Source organism: Dipodomys spectabilis, unplaced genomic scaffold, assembly GCF_019054845.1.
Source record: "Dipodomys spectabilis isolate Male_0828 unplaced genomic scaffold, ASM1905484v1 ptg000087l, whole genome shotgun sequence".
Classification (NCBI taxonomy): Eukaryota; Metazoa; Chordata; class Mammalia; order Rodentia; family Heteromyidae; genus Dipodomys; species Dipodomys spectabilis.
In genome coordinates, this window is record NW_024870764.1 from 2,298,556 (window position 1) to 2,322,815 (window position 24,260).

The following is a 24,260-nucleotide window of genomic DNA, read 5'->3' on the forward strand; positions in this document are numbered from 1 at the left end:
TACTCAGGAGATTAAAATCTGGAGCATCAAAGTTCAAAGACAGGTCAGGCAGGAAAATCCTCAAGATTCCATCTCTACAATAACCAGCAAAAGGATGGACTGGAGGCATGGTTCAAGTAGTAGAGTGCCAGCTATGAGCAAGAAAGCAGAGACAGAGAAATAGAAAGACGGAGACAGAGAGAGAGGATAAAGAAAAAGAAAGAATACAAAATTCTCCTCCTTGGTGTTTTTATGTTGTATGCTGTGCATTATTACCAATTCTAAGAACTGGGGCTACAGGAGGAAAACACACACACACACACACACACACACACACACACACACACACACACACACACACACACACACACACAAACCCATCCCTGCCCTCAGAGATTGTATTTTCTAGTGTGGAGAGAGGTAGATGATAAAAATAAGATATAAAAGGTATTTTATGGGTAACCATACTACAGAGAAATATAAAGCAGTAAAAGGGAGTTCTGTAAAAATGGGACAGTTGTAGCTCAGTGAGTCTAAATAATATGTCTTGGGTACTGGAGAAGTTTGGTCCTCTTTCTTGGCTGGAATTGGCTATTCCAGAGGGCCAGAGAAGATTTTTGTACCATGGGACCAAATAGCCAGAGGACCAGAGAAGATTTTGTACCCTGGGACCAAATTGCCAGGCAGCATCTCCAGAGATGGAGCCAGCTACCTCATTTTTGTTGTTGTTGTTGACAATCACAGGGCTTGAACTCAGGGTCTGGGGCACTGTCACTGAGCTCTTTTGCTCAAGGCTAACACTCTACCACTTTGAGCCACAGCACAACTTCCTGTTTTCTGGTGGTTAATTGCAGATGAGAGTATCATAGATTTTCCTGCCTGGGCTGGCTTTGAGCTGTGATCTTCAGATCTCATCCTCCTGAGTAGCTAGGATTACAGGCACAAGCCACCTGTTTCGATCTAACTATCCTATTTATACCATTAGAAGGGTTAATAGTTATAAAGAAAAGGAGCTCTTAAATGAGTACATTTGAACATAATGATCATGAGCAGTTAACTAAATTTGACATTTTTTCATGAGTCTGATTTTTGTGTGTGTGTCAGTAATAGGGATTGAACTCAGGGCCAGGGCACTGTCTCTTAGCTTTTTCACTCAAGATTGGCACTCTACTTCTTGAGCTACCCCTCCACTTCCAGCCTTTTGGTAGTTAATTGAAGATAAGAGTCTCACACACTTTTCTGCCTGGACTCGCTTTGAACTGTGATCCTCAGATACCAGCCCCTTCACTAGCTAGGATTACATGTTTGAGCCACTAGCACTCATCTATGGGTCTGATTAAATATATATAAATATATATATATATATATATACATACACACACACACACACACACACACACACACACACACAAACACACACACACAGATTGTTTTTCTTCTACTTTTAAATTTTGATTTCATTTCCAGCCTATAACTGGAATATTTCTGCACATTTTCATGAGGGAATAAAGCCAGTGAAGCTCCAAACAGCTCCTGACTGTTTCAAACATTTTCAAAAAGTTTTTAGAGTCTAGGTACCAAGATCCAACAATAGACATACAGAAAATTATTTCCAGTTTCCCTTTCAAGAATTGACACTTTTCTATTTTTCCTGGCACTTCTGACTGAAGAGTCACTCTATTCATCATCCATGATATAGACTTCTCTTAAAAGCATTTGATTCTCTTTTATGGGTAATATATGATATGAGGGTGGATTTCTGATATGGCTTGTAGGTTTATATTGGGGTCGGTCCAAGGCACACATTTTAAAATGAGTTCCTCACTAGTAGTGGCAGTCTTGGCATTTCTATTAAGGAAGGCCATAAGGTAGGAGCTGATTTGATTGGAATTCTGGAATTTAGAGGTGAGAGGGGTTGCACTTGGAGGGAAGTAGTCCTACTCAAAGTTACATTTGCATATCAAATTCATATTTATTCACATTGAATATTTTAAGAGGATGGCTGAGAAGGAGATGAGAGTTGCTAGAGCTTGCTAGACAGGATGAAAGTTGTCATCCCTGACTACCACATGACCCTATAGGACTACAAATATTACCTGGGCTAGAAGCAGTAGAGAATAAGGTTTCCAGAAGACATTTTGTTCCCCTATTACAGTCCTATTTTGCCTTCAAACCAGGTAGGATTTACCTTATATAAACTTATTTTACATAAAGCTCCAAAACTGGGGCTGGGAAGGTGGCCCAGTGGTAGAGAGCTTGCCTTGCATGCTAGAGGCCCTGGGTTCGATTCCTCAGCCCCCCATAAGCAAAAAAAAAAAAAAAGGAAAAAGCCGGAAGTGGCGCTGTAGCTCAAGTGGTAGAATTCTAGCCTTGAACTGAAGAGCTGAGGGATAGTGCCCAGGCCCAGAGTTCAGGCCCCATGACCGGACCCAAAAAATAAATAAATAAATAAATAAAGCTCCAAAACTAAGATTGCTTTATATTCTTTTTCTTTCAGTGTGTGTGTGTGTGTGTTTGTGTGTGTGTGTGTGTGTGTGTGTGTGTGTGTGTGTGTGTGTGTGTGTGTGTGTTCGTCCTAAGGCTTGAACTCAGACACTAGGTACTCTCCTTGAGATTTTTGTGCTCAAGACTAGCACCACTTGAGCCACAGTAATACTTTCAGCTTTTTGGTGGTCAATTGGAGATTGAAGTCTCATGGATTTTGCTGCCCAGGGTGGCTTTGAATCTCAATCCTCAGATTTCAGCCTCTTGAGAAGCTAAGACTACAGACATGAGCCAGCAGCTCCCAGTTTCTTCCCATTTTTACATCTGCTTTGGTGTGACTAAAGGTATCCCCTCTAGAATTCATGTTGAAATACAATCCCTAATGCAATAGTATTGAGAGATGAGATGTTTGGGAGGTGATTAAGACAGGAGGAGATTTTCCTTCAAAAGGTTCTAACTTTTTGGATGGAAATTATGTTTTATAAAAGAGCTGCAGGGAACTGGCTAGATCCTTCTGTAATGACACAGCCAGAAGACTCTAGATGAAACAGGTCCTCCAGAAGGGCACCCTACTGCATTGTTGGTGGGAGTGTAAACTTGTTCAACCACTTTGGAAAACAGTATGGAGGTTCCTCAAAAGACTCCACATAGAGCTCCCCTATCACCCAGCACTCCCACTTTTGGGGATTTATCCAAATGATCACAAACGAGACCATACTAAAGCTGCCAGCACAACTATGTTTATTGCAGCCTTATTTACCATAGCTAAGATATGGAACCAGCCCAGATGCCCCTCAGTAGATGAATGGATCAAGAAAATGTGGTATATATACACAATGGAATTCTATGCCTCCATCAGAAAGAATGACATTGCCCCATTTGTTAGGAAATGGAAAGACTTGGAAAAATTATATTAAGTGAAGTAAGCCAGGTGCAAAGCAACATAGGTCCCATGGTTTTCCTTATTTGCAATAACTAGTATATGTCTGAGTCAAGCAGAAATGGTCAGATAAGTCGATGTTAAGCAAAATGAACCCCAAGATAAGGACTCAAATTTTTTCTTTCTTGCTATTTTTTCTAACATATTTATAAGATATTTCTTTGTTGCTTTGTATGTCCCTCCCCCACGGTATAACCCCTGTTTTCACTATATTTGATGTTGGTATAATTTGTGGAGGGGAAGGGAAAACACAAATTGTTTAAATAGGGATACAGGTGGAACCATTACAACAATGAGATGGACAAGATGTCATGTCAAAAAATGAACTTTACAACTTTGGCCGGGGGGGGGGGGGGAGGACAAAGGAGGAGGCAACAATGCTTGGTAAGAAATGCATCATTACCTTGCCCATGTAATTGTAACCCCTCCATATGCATTTTTTTATTGTGAAAATATCTTACAGAGGAGTTACAATTACATAGGTACATTTCTTATCAAGCATTGTTGCCTCCTCCTTTGTTTCCCCTTCCTATCCCTTCCCATCCCCCCCACCCTTCTGTATGGTATTTTCACAGAAAGAAAGAAAGAAAGAAAGAAAGAAAGAAAGAAAGAAAGAAAGAAAGAAAGAAAGAAAGAAAGAAAGAAAAGAAAGAAAGAAAGAAAGAAAGAAAGAAAGAAAGAAAGAAAGAAAGAAAGAAAGAAAGAAAGGAAGAAAGAAAGAAAGAAAAGAAAGAAAGAAAGAAAGAAAGAAAAGAAAGAAAGAAAGAAAAAAAGAAAAGAAAGAAAGAAAGAGAAAGAAAGAAAGAAAGAAAAGAAAGAAAGAAAGAAAGAAAGAAAGAAAGAAAAGAAAGAAAGAAAGAGAAAGAAAGAAAGAAAGAAAAGAAAGAAAGAAACAGGTCCTCATCAGACAGGGAATCAGCCAGCACCTTGATCTTGGACTTCCCAGTTTACAGATCTATGAAAAATAAATTTCTAGCCTGTGCTGGTGGTTCGTGCCTATAATCCTAGCTACTCAGGAGGCTGAGATCTGAGGATCGTGGTTTGAAGCCAGTCCAGGAAGAAAAGTTCCCATGAGAGTCTTACCTCTGAGAAACTACTCCATAAAGCCAGAAGTGGTGCTGTGGCTCAAGTGGTAGATAGAGTGTTAGCCTTGAGGCTCAGGGACAGCATCCTGAGTTTAAGCCCTAGGACTGGGGGGGGAGAGAAAGAAAGGAAGGAAGAAAAGAAGGAAGGAAGGAAGGAAGGAAGGAAGGAAGAAAGAAAGAAAGAAAGAAAGAAAGAAAGAAAGAAAGAAAGAAAGAAAGAAAGAAAGAAAGAAAGAAAGAAAGAAAGAAAGAAAGAAAGAAAGACAGACAGACAGACAGACAGACAGAAAGAAAGAAAGAAAGAAAGAAAGAAGAAAGAAAGACAGACAGACAGACAGAAAGAAAGAAAGAAAGAAAGAAAGAAAGAAAGAAAGAAAGAAAGAAAGAAAGAAAGAAAGAAAGAAAGAAAGAAAGAAAGAAAGAAAGAAAGAAAAAGGAAGGCAGGCAGGCAGGCAGACAGGCAGGCAGGCAGGCAGGCAGGCAGGAAGAAACAAAGGAAGGAAGGAAGGAAGGAAGGAAGGAAGGAAGGAAGGAAGGAAGGAAGGAAGATAAGTTTTTATTCACTCATACTCAGCTATTTTGTTTTAGCAGCATGAACAGACTAAGGCAATGTCCTACCCAATCCCTCATCTAGTTCTTGCAAATCTCAGTTTCTCAATTAACTTGGCACAAGTGTGTATGGATGAGACTAAGAGTTTCATGTCCTATTAGGCAATGGGAAGACATAATGATGAACTATGAAGTGCTAACCTTGGGAACTAAGATGAGTTCAGGCTTGGTAGTCTTCAAGACTTGTTTATATTATAATTGGAAATACTAAACACCAAAAGTCTCAATACTTAAGGGGGAATAGCTATTCCAACCCAGTGACTGGAGGTGGTATTGAACCAGTGGGGCATATTTGAGTGTTAGTGACATAGAATGTGCAGAAAAGTCCATCAAACCACTTAGGCATCACATAATCGCAAAAGAAAAGAAAAAAAATTTCAAGATTTTTTGAATATTTTAAGATGGTATGACTCTATGATTCTATATTGTAATAGAGTCCCATTTGAGAGAAACCATTAAGTTAGGTAAATTCTCAAGGCTCTTTCTGATTTCTGGAGGATACTACTCTGCCATAGTTCTTCGTATGCAAAAATGACTGCCTATCAATTTTAAGCATTCTGTATTTGAACATCTCCTGTGTACTAAGTAGAAGCCAAGAGCTAGGCAGGACTCCTGGGGTATATTAATTCCTAGGGCAACAGAGTTACTCAAACTAGATGGCTGAAAACAATAGAAATATCTTGCTTCACAGTTCTAGAAGCCAGAAGTCCAAAATGAAGGTATTGACAGAATCATTCATCCTCTGAAGCCTTCAGAGGAGAAATCTTTTCTTGTCTCTCTGATTTTTGGAGGTACCAGATGTCTCTTGACTCATACCATCCTAAGTTTAGTGTCCCTTTGTATTGACATGACCCTCCTCTTCTTATAAGACTGCTAGTCATGTTGGATGAAGGGAACATTCTATTCAAGTGCCAACTCATCTTATATTGTGATGGCATCTGCAAAGACCCTGTTCCCAAATAAGGTCACATTCAAAGTTACCATGAGGTAGGATTTCAGCCTAGATTGTCAACATATATTTTCATTAGCTTTAAATAGTTGAACAAAGATGTTACCAGCCAACAAGTCAGTTTATAAGTACAACCCATCTTGATTGATGTCATCATCCCTTTCACCGTTCTCCCCTATCCCTAACTACCCAGTCCCTTCCCTCAATTTTCCTAGTTACATATGATATGCATTGAATACTATGATTGTATTCTTGCCCCACTTCTGACATTTACCCTTCTCCTTTTACCTCCTCCTACACATCTCTCAAGTACCAGCTTCCTAGTATTAATTTTGTTGGCCTGTGAGTTCATTTTTCTAAGGAATTATGATGTGTGAATTCTTCCCTGCGTATAACAGGGAATATGTTGGTTAATACATTTGTGTATACTTACATATGACCTTCGTATGTACTTACTTGTGTATTAGTTCTAGCTTCCACATAGTCTACATATGAGAGAAAACGTGTCCTTTGTCTCCCTGGCCTGACTTACTTCACTTAATGTATTTTTTTCTAGTCTATCATTTCTTTGCAAATGATGTAACATCATTCTTCCTAATGGATGAGTAAAATTCCATTGTATCTATATACCAAATTTTCTTGATCCATGTGTCCATTGAAAGGCATCTGGGCTGCTTCTATACGTTGGCTATGGTGAATAGTACAGAAATGAATGTGACTGTGCAAGTGTCTGTCTATTTTTGAGGGATTTTTGAGGGATGCAATTCCAACTTCAATACCTGGTGTCCAATAATAAATTTTTCTGAGTCTAAAAATAAGGCTTTGATTCTCAACCATGACACAGAACAAAGCACAGTTGTTCACAGTGGGAGGCTATTATGATTTTACTAACCTGATTGGTCTCTCAGTTGTACTAACCAGTCATACATGTAATCACCATATCCTACTGTCTTTCCTCATTCTTGCTTGCATCTTTTAAAAAATAGAATAATATGATTAGACATTTAGTGCTAGAAATTAATAGGAAGATCTGGATCAGAAAAAGGTACTTGGGGTGAGTGAGGTAACAGAGTCTTCTTCAAATTATCTTATTCCCCCAATTCATGAGAGAGCTTCCCAAAGGTTTTGTAGCTGAAGAATCTATTCATGCATTCAGGCTTATATTTAGTTTTGAATTATACATACACACCTACATATACACACATATTTCTAAGTAACTGAGCTCAGAGCCTCACCATTTCAATCTGAACATTATATGGGTGGTATTATCTCTATCTTCATTGTCTTGTGAGGTAACTATCAATATATTTCCCTAACACAAGGGAAAGACCTATTAAAGTAAATGACATTGCAAATTTGAATCAATGACGGTGCTCACAAATCCTCATCAAAGAAACTTACTTCATATTTTTCATAGAGCCAAAAAAGGAAAATAGCAAAGTGTTGTCTCATCATTTCCCTGTAATTCTCAGTTGTAACCATAATATTATAATAGACAAGGAGAAAAACCGCGTTATATTCAGATTTACAGCCCAAAGGGTAAACAGACCAAAAGCTACTAATGTATTTATCAGAAGACAATTCTCAAGAGAAGAAAGCTAACACGTTGACTGTGGTTCATGCAAAGTCAGAATCAGAGACACCAATAGAATGAAATTGTTAGAACAGAAATTCATGTTTTGTTTTAATGCCTCTATTTGGAACATGGGCTCATCAGAGTCCCCTTTCCAAGGTTTTACAAGGGATGTTCAGATTTGTACTCATCAATGTTATTGACATGGCAAAAGAATATTTGAAACCCAGTGGAGTCTGACACAGAATTTCTTGGGGACAGTGGGAGTGTACTGAGCAATATCATATTGAAACATCAATGAAAAACCCTCAATAGTCCAGGAACTAAATATGAAGTTCAGTGGTGTTTGGTCAGTGGTGCAAAACCTTTGTTATGGTGAAAGACAATGCAAATCAAATTATGTGAATTTTACTTTTTAGCTTATTTTGTAATACAATTCAGATTTAGGAAGAATTTCAAATGATATTTTAATGTGCTTCTTTCCACCTGGACAAAATAGATTTGCTGTTTTTGTTTCTTTCTTTTTTATTCAAATGAGTCAAACCTTTCTGACTTGAAAAATCTAGTTGTTATCTCTTAGAATCATGCCTGCTGAAGAACTTTTTTTCCTCCCAAAGTGGATGTCTAATCATGCAGAATTCTTACCAAAGGCTCCAAGAGAGAATCCAATTGAAGGACCAAGATGATTGTCAAATGAGCTATGGATAAGGTCTGATTCCTGGAAATTCAATGAAAATAGTTGAGCTAAAGATAGATTTAATAAAGCAGAGAGAAAAGAAATATCCTTTTGGGGAATATACAGGACAAAGCAAATAAACAGGAACTCATTAAAAAAGTAGCCAATGAGCAATTTATAACTAGTATCTAATATATAATTTAAGATCCAAAGGTCACTTAATATTAAGTCTCTTGCTACACACATATGCTCAAAGAAGCTGGGTTACACTTGTTGTTGATCTTGCCTTATTTTAATTTCTTGCAAGTATTTTTTGAGGCACCAAAAATTATATATACGTATATATGAGTAAAACTGGATTTATCAGAGGCATTTATTTGGATTAATTAAGTAATAAAAGAATTTTCAAATTGCTAATTTACTAAGCAATGTTACCAGAATGCTGAATTACTTTATTTTTATTATGATGATCAAAAGAGATAAATGCAGCCTAGCTACAAAACCAAAGAGAAAAGAGGCAGTCATCATTCTTTGCATAATTACTGGTATTTGTCAACCTTCCCTTTAAAAAGGGGTCATCCGTTGTTTTTTTTCCTAAAGACTGTTTTGCCTCAGTCTCTTCTTCAAAACAGTTTGTCATCCACATTGAGCTCATTTACCCAGCAATACATACAGTACTAATATATTTTTTCATTAGTCAATTTAATGAATTTCACTTTGGTTCAAAATGTTAATTAAAAAGTATACATTTTGCTGGGTGCTGGTGGCTCATGCCTATGATACATAGCTACTCAGGAGGCTGGGATTTAAGGATCACAGTTTGAAGCAAGTCTGGCCAGGGAAAGTCTGTAACTCTTATCTCCAATTATCTCCAATTAACCAGCAAAAAAACTGCCAGTAGAGCCGTGATGATTGAATGCCAGCCTTGAATGGAAAAACTTAAGGAGAGCACCCATGCCCGAAGTACAAGCCCTAGTACCAGCACACACACACACACATACACACACACACACACACACACACACACACACACACAGAGTATTTTATTCTGATAAGCATTCTTACAAGCATTTAATTCTTATAAGGATTTTTTTTAAAGAACTTTTTGCGAAAGGTGGAGGCAAGAGCACTCAGAATTTGAGGCAAGGAAGATTATATAGACAGACATTGTTTCAAAAAAGAAAAACAGGAACATAAACGTCCTCTTGGTTCTCAAGTATTAGCTTAGATAATTAAATGTAAATAGAGTTGAAAAATAGGATTCATCCATGAGAAATTTAGTATCATCGGCCTTGGTTTGATTTTGATGACTTAAAATTAACTTTTCTACCCCTTTTAAGAAAATGAAGGCTAAAAAATCATGTCATCCAGAACCTTATGTTTAGAGAGAAATTTTGGGAGAAAAATCTAAGAGGAAATGGAAAAGAAATATCGCACTAAAGAAAAAGCTACCAGACATTCCATCACCAGAAAATGAATGAGAACTTTATTATTTCTTTGCTTAAAAAAAAAAAAACACAACAAAACCTGTCCGTTGCCAGATCTAAAAATGCTGCCAACCTGGAAGGAAAAGAAGCCATTTCCCCCTAAATAAGTACATTTAGTAATTTCCATGAAATTGACGTTTTAGAACTATGGCAAAAAGCCAAATTAAAACTCAAGGGTTCCTAATCCTTAAATTCTGAGCCTGTTTTAGGAAATACCTAAAATATATTTTAAAACGAACCAATTAATTTAATTACAGTGGGTTTAAATAACACATACACACTCGATCTGTTTTTGTAAAGCACAGCTGTTCTGTTATTTATATATTTTGATGCTTTTTAAATTAGAAAGATGGCTTTATATATGTAATACGTATATGCAAAGCAAACTTAGTTTTTAAGAGTCAGTCTGTTGTTTTTTTGCCATCATTAAAGGAAAAAAAAGAAGCCAACAATCCTACAACAATTAGCCTGGGAATCTTTGTATTCAAGCCTCTGAGTATTACTGCCCTTCCAACAGGGACAACAGCACCTCGAGGTAGTTCTGGTAACCGAAACTAGGTGCAACCATAGACTTGCATATCCTGGCAGTTGACATGGTAATTTCTTCACCTCCTCTCTGGCTCACACCACCCCACTTCCCCAGGCCCCTTCCCCCAAGGCACGAAGCACCCTAGGCTGTGGTAGGTGCCCTGCGGAGGGAACATCGGCCGGAACAATTTGGACAGAGCGCGCGGTGCCCAAACCCTTGGCCTCAGGGTGAGTGCAAACAGCCGCCGCGAGGGCCAAGGAGTGGGACGCAGGTTAAGAACACAGGGTTCGGGGCGGATCCCAGGGTCCAGCTCCAGCCTTCCCCTCTCCCCTCTTTTTCCCCCGGGACGTGAGAACTGCGGCACGAGGCGCGGGGAGCCGCAGCCCTGGGCTGGGCCCCCGCAGGGATGGGCGGGCGGGGGGCGGAGCGCAGTGCTGCGCGGGGCGGCGGGAAAGGGGCGGAGAGCGCAGATCAGGCTCGGGCGGGCAGAGGGACGGTGGCAGAACCTGCAGGATAAGGTGGGCGATCCGGACGTGGGAGAACGAAGGTCGTCGCTTCGGAGGTGCTAGGAGTCCGGGAGAGTCAGGCTGTTGCCGCCTCTTAGCAGCGGGAAATCGCGCACCGGTGGCTGCACACGCAGCAGCGGCGACCGTGCGCGCAGGTGGGTACCCCAAAGCGAGGCGCCCCGACTGCCTGAATTCCCTTCTTTTCCTCCTTTTCCATCCCACACCGCCTTGCACGGGGACGAGAGCCAGAAAGGGCCGTCCTGCGGCAGGAGGAAGGTACACGATCCCCTGGTGTTCGTGCTTTACTAGGTGAGGAAAGAGGTGCAGGAAAGGTGCACCCCCCCCTTAGAGACTCCCCTCGAGTCTCCTTGTTGTTCCCACCCCCACCCTGTCCCCTTTGGAGGAGCCAAGCGCCCGTGTCCTTTGCCCGCCACAATCTTCGATGGTGTGCGCTGGTCGCCCTCCCACCCTTCTTTTGCAATCCCCAACCCAACAACCATTAGGACCCCCCCGGCCCCACCCGCGAGACTATAAGGACCTGGGGAGCGGGGCCGACTGGCCGGGGAACCTGCCGGGGCGTGTGCGGGGCGAGGAGGGGGAGGCTGGAGTTGCTGGAGTATTGTGTGTTGGCGCGGGTGATTGTGCCCCAGGGGGCTCCCCACGTTTTCGGGGCCTGGGAGAGTTCGGAGGTCGGGAGGGGGTGGGGGAAAGGGGTAGCTGAACTTCTCTCCGAGGGTGGGCTGTGCACGTGCCCGTGGAGCCCGTGCACGTTTGGACGCGCGTTTAATGGAGGCACGTGGGAGCGGATTGGGTCATGGTGAGACCTCCCCCCCTCCCCCGCTGCCCCATCCCAACCCCCTTGGGATAGCCCAGCGAGAGTTCGGGCTTTGGGAGGGGAGAATGTTTTGTGTGAATGCCGGTCCTAGGGGGAAAGGAAGAGGAGGAGAGTGGCTCAAGGAGACCTGATTTTCTTGAATTTTTCGCAATTCTGTAAACCCCAACAGGCTTCCCAGGCGTTAAAGTAATTTGCGGGTAAGTGGGACGCATCTCTGGTGTGGGTAAAGAAGCCCAGGGGAATTCGGGCTTTCTGGTCCCGCTGGCATTTGAGCTGGGTGGCTTCTAGCACTTTCCTAGGAAGGGGGGGGGCGGGGTGTGTGTGTGGGGGGGGTCCTCGTGTATTTGGCTTAAGGTGCTGGTGTTAAAGCATTTGTCCTGGGTAGACTGTGGGAGTCTGGGGAGGTAAAAAGCTTCGTCGAGTGGTGTGGTCTCTTGGTCTCTCTCGGTCTCCCTCCCCCACCCTCCCCCTCTCTCTCGTCGAGTGGTGTGGTCTCTCTCACACACTCTCTTACACACACACACACACTCAGATACACACAAACACCTCTCATCTTGTGGCTGCTTAGACTCTTGATAGTTGTAGAATTTTATTCCTCTCTTTCGCTGACTTTAAGAAAGAATAAATTTTTAACGAAAAATCTATCTGCACTTAAATCCAAAGGGTATTAGGAAAGATCTGTTAGCGTTCATTCATATTCAGATTAGGGATGGGGCATTATAATGAAAATAGCCTACCAAACTGCTGTTTAGGTTGGACAAAGCTAGTTTTGGTTAGAATTTATATCTTGTTAAATAGTCGTAAGACTTTGTGGTAATGTATCTTAGCCTGGGTCCTTTCTTCTTCACTGAGGTAATTTACAAATTCTTCATGTCTGCATTAACAAAGTAAGCAAGGTAGCTCCTAATTTTAAACGATGGGTCTTGAGATGGCTGTTAAGTTGAGCTTGGGGATTCTCATCTCTAATGAACTGATGAGAGTATTGTGTATTTGACTTGGGACCTTGGTATGTTTTAAAATTTAATCAAATAATTTTAGCTAGCCATTGGTGGGGTGTGAGACATGCCTTAGAAATTCTCACCGAGGAGAAACAATACTTTGTCTTTTGGAGCACATTGCCCCCCCCCCCCCCCCCTCCAGTTTCTTCCTGTTAGATGCCTGGAAAAGATACATTGTTGAATCAGGTATGGCTTATTTTGCTTTTATGTCCACAGGTGGCAGTGTAGAAGCCAAACCTGGAGCTTCCAGAAGTGATTTCTGAAAAATAAATAGTTGAATGTACAAGCACAGGAGTCTGAAAAACAAAAACAACAACAAAAACAAAAGCCAAAACCACAGGTATGTGGGGAAATTAATCCACCTATCCAGATTTATAATTAATTGCATTCCAGTAAAGCTAACCCATTTACATTTATTCTCAGTATTTTGACATTTATATAGGCTTTTATAAAGTGAAACATTAGAAGGTAATTGTAGAGAAAACAACACTAATCTAGTTCAGATAATATATTCAAATAAAAAGACTGCATGTCATTTTATAACCAGACTTTACTGTTCTAAAAGAGAAGCCATTTCGTCCTTGTAATTGTGAATCTTTGCTTTTAAAAACCAATTGTTCTGAACAGTTTTCATTTGGGGTCACTTTAATGAACCAATATAATGCCTATATCTGCCTTTCATAAATAAAACTGCATCTTTGTTAACTTGATGACACACAGATAAGAGTTCAGATGTATCTGGACATTTCTTTTAAACCAGTCTTTCTGTTTTTAACCTTCTTGTCACTTTTCTCCTACTCCAGGGCTGTTTTTCTAGCCCACTAATTTGCCCACTTAATTGAAATAAGGATAGGTTATATGCAGATCAGAGACAATCAAGTTTGTGGAGTTATTCAATCTGACATCAAAAGGATTTGACTGATTATCATTACAATGTGAGTTTTGCATATTAAAGTACTTAATATGCACATTGTTATGAATGGTTGAAGAGAAGCCAGGGAAAGGGAATGAGTTCACCTTTTTGTGAATTTTTTGTTTTCTTTCCTGAGAGTGGCACTTTCCCAGGAAAGCTGACATTCCTGTTGGCTGTGTAAGGGTCAGGCATCAAAATGGCTGCTCTCATAGAAATCAAAATGAAGGTTTCTTTCTAGGGAGAAAGGGGGATGGTACACATATTCATCACAATGCAGAAATGTAATGGTAGTTTCTGAATTTATTTCATCTTTTGGTTTAAAAAAAACCCTAGAGGTTTGCAAATGCCAGGCTAGTTCTCTGTCTACCACTGAGCCACAACTTAGCTCTACCTTGTGGTTTTTGACATTTTGCTTTTATAGCTGGGGAGGGATTTGTTTAGCCCCTGCTAATGAGGGTATAAAACCAAGCTGTTCTTGAAGGTTAAAATGATTAAATTGGACATTTAACTAGCAGAAATCAAATTGAGATAGTCTTTTGAAAAATAAACTAAATGAAGGCAGAAAGATTATCATTCTAAGGACCCTGATGGATAAGAAACTGTCTCAGTAAAGCTTGGACATTTAGGAACAGTGGAATTTCCTTTGAGGTGTTAATTGATCATCTGATGATTTCAGGAAACTAGGAAGTAACTTATGTTCCCCAACTTGTCTGAGAGGAATGGGGGGACTAATCATCTGAGGTGAAAAAGAAAAAAGCAAGGTTAAGATTTTTTTCTTATTTTGAATTATAGCATACTCATTGAAAGGACCGGTGCCTTACAGATATTGTACTTTTGAGGTATAAAAAACATACAATAAAGTGTTCAGTATTCATTTAAACTACACTGCTTAAAGTTGTGTGCATATATACCAGGTGGTGACAAGTCAAGATATTATATCACCAACGTCGAAGAAGATTCCTTTGTCCAATATTCATCTCACCTCCAATATGAAGGTAACCATGTTATGGTTTTTAAAAAGAAAACTATTACTTTTGCCTGCTTTTAGGTTTCATATAAATAGAATCCTACAGTAGGAACTTCGTGTATGTTTCATATGTCTAGAAGATTCATCTATGAATTTGTGTGGATTGGTCATTCCTTCTAATCCATTGTTGAGTAAGAATTCCAATTGTGTGGATATGCTACAGTTTATTTCCCTGTTATACTTTGGATTATGTCCAGTCTTTTGCCAGCACAAATAAAGCAGTTCTGAACATGCTTGCTTGTGATTTTTGATGGAAATTCCCACTCATTTCTCTGGGCATAAGCCTAGGAAGATTGTATAACCATATACTATTTAGCCTTAGTAGATAATGCCATTTCCCAAATAGTTGTACAAATTTTAGTCCCACTAGTGACATAGGATTTTTAGTTCTTCTAAATTTTACCAAGTCAGCTTTGCTTTGTCAACCTTTTTTCCTTTTTCTTTTTTTTTTTGTGCCAGTCTTGGAGCTTCAACTCGGGGTTTGGGAACTGTCCATAAGCTTGTTTGCTCAAGGTTAGCACTCTATACCATTTGAGCCCCAGCTCTACTTCTGGCTTTTTGGTGGTTAATTTGAGTTGAGTCTCCTACACTTTCCTGCCCAGGCATGAACCATGATCCTCAGATCTTAGCCTTCTGAGAAGTTAGGTTTATAGGCATGAGCTACTGGTACCCATTTATTCTTTTTTTGGGGGGGAGGTCTGGTCGTGGGGCCTGAGTGCTGTCCCTCAGCCCTTCAGCTCAAGGCTAGTGCTCTACCACTTAAGCCACAGTGCCACTTCTGGCTTTTTTCTTTTTGCTTATGTGATGCTGAGGAATCAAACCCAGGGCCTCATACATGCAAGGCAAGCACTCTACCACTGAGCCACCTTCCCAGCTCCCATTTATTCTTGAATTTTCATTTTAGGCAAGCTGTTGCTCTTTTACTGAGGTTGCTCTGGAACTCCTGGGCTTAAGTGAGCCTCTTGCCTCGTCTTCCCAAGGAGGTGAGATTATAGGTGTACCATGCTATAATTTTAGCTATTTTGGTGAAACAGGTATTTTCTTAGGTTTTTAAAAAACGCTTATTTTAAGGTGTGCTTAAATATACATACTTGGAGTTTACCTCTTTTTTGAGGTACTGGGGATTGAACTCAGGGCTTAACACTTGCTATTCAGGTTCTCTATGACTGCCTCATGCCTCCAGCTTCAGTTGCCATCAAAACTTTAAAAAAATTTTTTTGTGCCAGTACTGGGGCTTTTCTTGCCTGGCTTGGTTGCTCACAGCAAGTGCTCTACCACTTGAGCCATGTGTTCAGCCTGGCTTTATGGCAGTTAATTGAAATAGAGTCTCACTGACTTTTTTTCCCTGGCTACCTCTGAACTATAAACCTCAGCTCTCAACCTCCTAAGTAGCTAGGGAATAACAGACATGAGTCATCAGCACCTGGCTCATCTTAATCATTTCAAAATGTAAATCAAATACATTCACATTGTATGGTTATCTCCACTGTTAATTTCTAGAACTCTTTGTCTTTTAAAACTGAAACACAAGAGGCTAAGACCTGAAGAATGGAGGTTTGAAACCAGCCTGTACAGAAAAATCTGAGAGACTTTATTTCTAACCAGCAAAAAGCCAGACTGGAAGTATGGCTCAAGTGGTAGAACATCAACCATGAGCAAGAAAACCAAGCTTGAGTGAGAGCTCAAGGCCCTGAGTTCGAGCCCTGATATTAGCACAAAACAAAATAAGAAACCCCAAAAATATGTCCCATTTTATGCATCCCTCATTCCCTGGCAACCACCACCATGTACATTCTGTTTATGGCATTTGACTACCTTATAAGTGGAATTTTACCGCATTCTTCTTTTTGCAAGGGCTTATTTCACTTAGCATGCCCTGATTCAACCATGCTGCACATCCTGTTACAATGTAAGGCTACGTAGAAGTCTATTGTGGGGGTATATGATGTCTTCCACTGTCATAGACACTTACGTACCTTTCACCATTTGACTGTTAATAATGCTGTTATGCATGTAGGTGGACAGGTAGCTCTTTGATAATCTGCTTTCACTTCATTTGGGATATATACCAAAAGTAGAATTGCTGGGATAAATCTACTTTTACTGTTGTAAGAAACTGCCATGCAGATTACATAGTGTCTCTACCATTTAATTCTTTTTGTAGTAGTCTTGGTAGGAGTGTTTGGTACTCCTTGTGGTCTCTTCATATGTGCGTTTCCTGGTGAGTAATGATATTGAATTCTGTATTATATGCTCATTTACATTTAAATCTTGACCCACACTTTTATGAGACAGGATCTGCTATGTAATCCAGGCTGGCTTCGAACTAGAGCTCCTCCTGCCTTAGCCTTCTGAGTCTAGGACTGTAGGTGTGTACTACTGTGGACAACTTTTTTTTTGCCTAATTTTACATTTTTTCCTTAGTGAGAATTCTCTTATGTTCCACATATGAATCATTTGTTATTTATGAATTGAAGATACTGCTTGGTATGGTGATGTACATCTTAATTCTAGTGTTTGGGAGGTTGAGATGGTCACGTTGAAGCCAACCTGGGCTATATAGTGACATTTTGTCTCAAAAATGTTTTGGACTGGGAAGGTGGCTTAGTGGTAGAGTACTTGCCTAGCATTCATGAAGCCTTGGGTTCGATTCCTCAGTACCACATAAACAGAAAAAGCTGGAAGTGGTACTGTGGCTCAAGTGGTAGAATGCTAGCCCTGAGCAAAAGAAGCTCAGGGATAGTGCCCAGGCCCAGAGTTCAAGCCCCAGGGCTGGCAAAATAAATGTTTTTTCCCCCAGTCTCTGTTTTCCTTTTTACTGTCATATTGGCTTTCTTTCATATATGCCCTTTTGATTTTTTGTGTGTGTGTATGTGGGGGGCAGTAATAGAGATTGAACTCAGAGTTTTGAACTCTTGCTTGGCTTTTATGCTTCCGGTGATACTCTACCACTTGAGCCATGCTGTCACTTTTTTTGCTTAGTTAATTGGAGCTAAGGGGCTGGCTTTGAACTGTGATCTTCAGTTTCCTGAGTATCTGGGACTACAGGTGTGAGCTACCTGTGTCCAGCTTGATATTATTAATGAAATCCAATTTTCATTTTACCCCTTTTATAGCTGTTTAGGAAATCTGTACCTATTTGGTATTTTTTTCTTCCCCTTCCAAACCCTTCACTTCCTACCCCACCTGTTAACAGTGGTCCACTGTGGCAGGTAAAGCGTAATGTCAGTTTCCTGGATGAGGCCACAGCTCACCACAAAGAGGCCTGTCTCCGTTCAGTGTCAGAGCTGCTGTACATGGCAGTGGAAAGTGGAGCTTGTCTTTGAGCATGAGGCAGACCTCCAAAGTGCTAAGCATTTGGCTTTATAACTACCTCCAGCCACCCTAGCCCTGGAGTCTGGGGTGGATGCTGTTGTTACAAGAAGGGGAAAGCCTCTAGTCCTGGAGCCTCTAGGGTTGTTTTAGTTATGGAAAATATGAAGATAATTTTCTTTTGGAGATACAGTGAATTAGCTACTACATTAGTTAAAATGCCTGGGACTCTAGAAGCATTTGCGTTTATTAAGATTTTGAAATAGTTGCCTATACATTTATACACCTTATCCACATACCCTGGAAGTGATGTTAAACCATATTTTCAAGGTGTCTATTTTGACTGACCCATCACCTGAAGTCATGTAAGGGGATTTTTAGTTTCAGAGTTTGGAAGATTCTTGAATTAACAGCTACTCAGTCTGTATGCACATATTTCCAAGAGGAGCCTCTAAGAAGAGAAATTTAATATTCCTTGGTTGTACTGGTCACATAAAAGGAACTTATGAAACACTTTTTCTCAGATCCATGGCCATGGATGTCCTTGCTCAAGTGACCCCTGTTGTTGCATACACCTATCGCTAATTATGTGTGTACTTGACTCCTAGAATGGCAAAAACAATGAGAGCATGTTGACTTAGCTACAGGAAAGAAGGACAATAAGGATGGATATCCAGTTTTAAGTATTTAGTAGTGTGTAATCCATGCTTATGAAGGATTATTTCCCTCCCCTGTCCTATCCCCATGAGCCACTACTGCTCTTTAGAGCTCCTTCTTCAGCCCCTGAAATGTGAATGCCCCACCCTCAGACTTCTGCATTAGGTAGCTTTTCTTCTGTTCCATCTGTGTCTTTTCTGAGTGCCCTGAATTCACATTTACTTTTGAACATTCACATTATTTTTTCATGAGCTGTCCTTTTTCTTCTAGGAAGCTGAGGGAGAATGATCTCAAGTTCTATAGGTCAGCTTTGGTCCCATAGTGAGAGCTCATCCCCAACAAAATAAAACGAAAAAGATCCCAAGTTCCTAATCTGGGGCTCCTACTACCTGTCTCTCAATATAGGATCCTGGTCTGCATCCTTAACCACATCCAGATCTACATTCTTTTTGTTGTTTTTGTTTAGATTGTGGGGCTTAAATTCAGAGCCTGGGTGCTGTCCCTCAGCTTTTGTGCTCAGGGCTAGCACTCTACTACTTGAACTTCAGTGACACTTCTGGCTCTTTTTTTTTTTTTTGGTGCCTAATAGGTTCCTACCTGAGCTGGATTCATACTGTGGATATTCAGACCTCAGCTTTTCCTGAGTAGCTAGGGCTACAGGTATGAATTACTGTCCCAGCCAGCTCTACATTCTTAACTGCCTCCTGGACATCATCTCCTGGTGGTTGTCCTACAAGTGCTTTTCATAGGAAACATGAGTTGTTCCTCCCCTCCAGTCCACTCTTCTGCTTTCCTGCCTTAATTAATCTATTTACCATGCATGTAGGGGTTTCCAAAGTAAAATCTTGGCAATGTCTCCATTCCTCCCACACAACTTTTCTCACCCTCACAGTCCATATTTAATTGGTTGTTAAGGTTCTGAAACATCTTTCCAAGTTATTTTATCTTTTCTTTATTCATTATCATGTAGTTTAGGCTTCTTAATCCTCTTTTAGGATGCAGTAATAGCCTCCCAACTAGTTGCCCTGATTTGTATTCTTGCCTCTTAATCTATATCCCACTTGTCATCAGCTTTCTTTTCTTCAAGCAGATTTAAGCATGGCATTTCCTCCTTAAAGATGATATGTAGCTATCCACTGCCTACAAGAGGCTTTCAAATCCCCATTGCATGATCTTCAATATGAGACCCTTCCATCTGTTTTTCCTGCTCCATCATCTGCCATCTCCTCCCCACACTCCATCTGTCCGAAACTATTTTCCGGTCCTAGAACATTCTTTGAGTTCTTGCACTCATGCTTTTGAACGTGCTGTTTCTTCTGCTTTTTTTTTTCCTGTAGTGCTGGTGGATTCTAGGACCTTGAACATTTTAGGCAAGTGTTCTACTACCCAGGTAGAGCCTTACCCTGTTTCTTCTACTTAGGATGTCTATGCCTTTCTACTTGGTCTTTTGTTATTATTTCAATTTGGAGACATGAGATAAGAGGTCTCATTATATGCCCCAGGCTGGCCTAGATCTTGCAAGAATTTGCCTTGAATCTCTCTGGAGCACTGGGATTGCAGGTGTGCAGTGTGGCCAAATGGGCCACTTTGAGCTTTTCTATCATCTTAAGCATATCTTGTTACCATTATGACTTTTCTAGATCATATTGTGTATTAATATGTGTGTCCTCAGGGGGAAAGTGTGGTATTTAGTAAATGTGTATAGAATAGTTAATTAATGAATAATTGGTACCTTGCTGTATCTGTTTTACTGTTCAACAAACCAGCACCATATCAGTTTAGTTCATATTTTTTCCATTGCCCCATTTGTAAGGAAATGGAAAGACGTGGAAAAAATTATACTAAGCAAAATAAGCCAGACCCAAAGAAACACAGGTTGCATGGTTTCTCTCATTTGTAATAATTAGAATGTGCCTATAAATCTACAAGTAAACCCAATGGGTAATTCATAAATTTAAACTACCACCATTTGTTTTGCTTTTGACTTTTGTGACATGACAGTTTGAAGATGACTCAGCTGGGGAGGGGGTTAGGGGGTCTTTGGATCTAAGTAGGTCTTCTGACTTTTTTGGGTAGATCTGATCTGAACAAAGTTTGCTTGTCTATAATCTACTGAGTTGGTTGGTGACTGGTACTTCCAGCACGACCACAGTTTCTTGCTACTCCATGTGGTCTCTAGTAGGTGCCAGGTAGTCCATCCTTGGTCACATTTGGGCTGACAGGGTTCTCTGCACTTAGTGCAAGTGCATGCCAGGCTGTTTGTACACAGGTCCACATTGCACTGACAAAAAATTACTAAGTCTGGATAGAGTCTCCTAGCCAAAGCCAACCCTGATTCAAGAGGTAAGCAAAATAAGTAAATGCCATTTTTTGTGCTGGTACTGGAGCTTGAACTCAGGACCTTGTCATTGTCCCTTAAATTTTTCATAATACCACTTGAACCATGTCTCTACTTCCAGCTCTTGTTTTTTAGAAGTTAGTTGGAGATAAGAGTTTCAGACTTTACTGACCAGAATGGCTTTGAACCAAAATCCTTATATCTCAGCCTCCTGGGTAACTATGATTACAGTTTTGAGCCACCATGCCTGGCTGGTTAAATAGCCATTTCTGAAGAGAAGAAACTTCAAGAAATACAGATACAGAGAGGAGAACAAATGTAGCCATTTTTTGCCAGAAATATAGTATAAAGAGTTCAGAAGATCAGTTCCACCAAGTCACCAGAAGGGTGAGCAGTTCTGACCTGAATACTGGGTCTAATAGTATGTAAGATGAACCCAAACTGGCCTAGCACCCTCTATTAGCCTTCTTCTCACAGCCTTAGCACGTGCTCTTGCTCTCTCTCATCCCTCCATCCCTCCTCCCCTCAGGTTTGAAGTAAGTCTCATGCAACACCTTCAGTCCCACCCTTACCATTTGTTTGAATCATATTTAAGATAGTCCAGTTTCCTTTTGTCCTTGGTGTTCTGGGCTGGCCATATGGAAGTATCACTGGTATTTGATATGGAAGGATCTCTTTAATATTGGAGAAAATGAGAAACCATCTCTTTTGCCTGTTAATTCTGGAAGCTGCTGTGAAAGGCTTCTCCTCATGGAACATCAAGTGTTTGTTATTATTTATTTCTGGAATTTAATATAAGAGGTATTTTCTGGGAGAGTGTTAGGAAATTGAGTTCTGATGGATTGAGGCTGTTCATCTGTGTTTTCCTTCAGCATGGATGAACATTTCAGGTTTACCCGGTTTTCAATATTGTTTTCCAATTATTATGAAGTACTCAGAATTGGAGCATAAATTCAAATACTCTAATTCACAGTTCCTTTTGGAGATTGGATGCATGAAGAGTCAGTGTAGCCATATGTACTTGTAGGAACGTAACTGAAATATGCTAAAACAAGGTTGATGATGAGTCAAGCAGCAGAACATCTGCTTAGCAGATGCAAAGCCCTGAGTTCAAACCCTGATATCTCTTAAAAGAAATTAAAACTAGATACTGTGGCTCACACCTGTAATCCTAACTACTCTGGAGGTTGAAATCTGAGGACTGAAGTTTGAAGCCAGCCCAGGCAGACAGTCCCATGAGATAGTTATCTCCAGTTAACTAGCATAAAGCCAGAAATAGAGCTGTGGGCTCAAGTGGCAAAGCACCAATGTTGAGTGAAAAAGCTAAAGAACAGTGCCTAAGTCCTGAGTTGAAGCCCCAATACTAACATATACACACATAAAAATTAAAACATTTGAAATGACCCTAGTTTTTCAGTGATAGATAACTTCAGTTCACATCTGTTAACTTGAGTATAATTATTTTAAGTAGTTGAAAGAAAGCAGAATTTGGGCTATAGCTCAGTGGTAGAATAATTGCCTAGCATACTCAAAGCCCTAGGCTCCACCTGCATTGCCACACAGAAAATAGAGCAGATAAAAGTTTTCTTCATAAACACCTATTACTCCCATTCCTTGAGAGGTACATAAGCTGTTAAGAGAGAAAAGGCATTTTAAAGGGCTTTTACGACCCCTCATGATCACATAGTGACCTCAGTTCCTCTTACCACTTTTAGATTATCCATCTCCCTGGATAGAGGCATGAAAAATCCACAATCAGAGGAGACCGCTACCAAAATCTGCATGAAAATAGAATTATAACTCACATGGTAGTGTACACTTATAATCCCAGTGCTCAGAAAGCTCAGACTGGAGCATAAGTTTGAAAGCATCTGAGACTATATAACACGACCCTGTCTCAAAAAAGAGAATTGACAACAAAGTCCTAACTTACGTTAAAAATGTCTTCAGAAATATCGATGATATCTCCCCCTTGTGCAACCAATGTATGCTGTTTTAAAGATAGAAATTGGCTATAATATTTCAGAAAATGCCTTTTCATTCTTCTAGTATGCTTTTCATTTTACTTTTTTAGGAGATGATTTACCTCCTACTTTACCACACCCACTTAAAGATCTTTTTTTTTTTTCAAATGGATCGCTGTATAACATTTGGTTTTTTTACTTAAAATGTTAACATGAACTTGGATGGCCCTTACTCAATATTTGTAGAAGACTACATCAATTTGAGTTGGTAAATCAGTAGTTTTTAATCTATTAACTAATTGATCAAATAGGTATTTAAAGATGGAAATAAGATAACTATTTGAGATTGCTCTCACAGGTAGGTACCAATGCTTTGTTTTTCCTAAAAGTACTTCTCAACATGTTGTGTCATGGGAACTCTCATATTCTATTTGCTAATGTACAAACACATAGTATATATGTATACACTCATTTGTATATTCTAGATATGTTCAATCTACATGTTTGAATTCACAAACAAGTGTATTACGTACTGTGCCATATCTCTACTAGCAATTTTTTCTTTAAGAATAAATTACAAGCAAGAGCTACATGTGAATCATGAATTAATGTAGGGCTGATCTTTAATAAAACACTCAAGAATAGTGACTGAGTTCTGTAGGGGATTACTAGTGAAATATGTTGAGGGAAGGCTGTGATACAAAAATGATAGAGAATTCAAGGTGGAAGGAAGCTCTGGTGTCAGAAAGAAAGGGATTAATGGGCACACTGTTAGCTTTTTTTTTTTATCTTGTTTTGTTTTGTGTTGGTCCTGGGGGCTTGAACACATGGCCTGGGTGCTGTCTCAGCTTTTTCCACAGCTCCACTTCTGGCTTTTTGGTGTTTAATTGAAGGTAAGAGCCTCACCAGTTTTCCTGCCCAAACTGTCTTTGAACTGATATCCTCAGATCTCAGCAACCTCCTGAGTAGCTAGGTTTATAGGCATGAGCTACTGATGTCCACACTGTTGGCTTTTTTTGTTGTTGTTTTTGGTCCGGTCGTGGGGCCTGAACTCTGGGCCTGGGCGCTGTCCCTCAGCTCTTCAGCTCAAGGCTAGCACTCTACCACTTGAGCTGCAGCGCCACTTCCAGCTTTTTTTTTTTTTTCTGCTTATGTGGTGCTGAGGAATCAAACCCAGGGCCTCATGCATGCAAGGCAAGCGCTCTACTACTGAGGCACCTTCCCAGCCTCCTGGCTTTTTTTTTTATGTAAGATTTTGTTGTTTTTTTTTTTTGTTTAAGTTTTTTAAGCAGCCCTAGGGGTTAAACTTAGGGCCTTGCAGTTGCTTGGCTTGGTTATTTGGCTGCTGGTGATCTATCACTCAGGCTGTACCTTTCTAGCCTTGCTGTTTTGCTGCTTA

At 40.2% G+C, this 24,260-nt stretch overlaps 1 long non-coding RNA gene across 1 annotated transcript; it reads left to right on the forward strand.

The window, feature by feature from the left end:
• The first annotated feature begins 10,823 nt into the window (after window positions 1-10,823).
• LOC122111757 lies at window positions 10,824-14,798 on the forward strand. Its single transcript, XR_006148042.1, has 4 exons — window positions 10,824-10,972; window positions 11,744-11,849; window positions 12,867-12,990; window positions 14,478-14,798. It is a non-coding gene; the product is annotated as an uncharacterized LOC122111757 (long non-coding RNA).
• The last annotated feature ends 9,462 nt before the right edge of the window (window positions 14,799-24,260 follow it).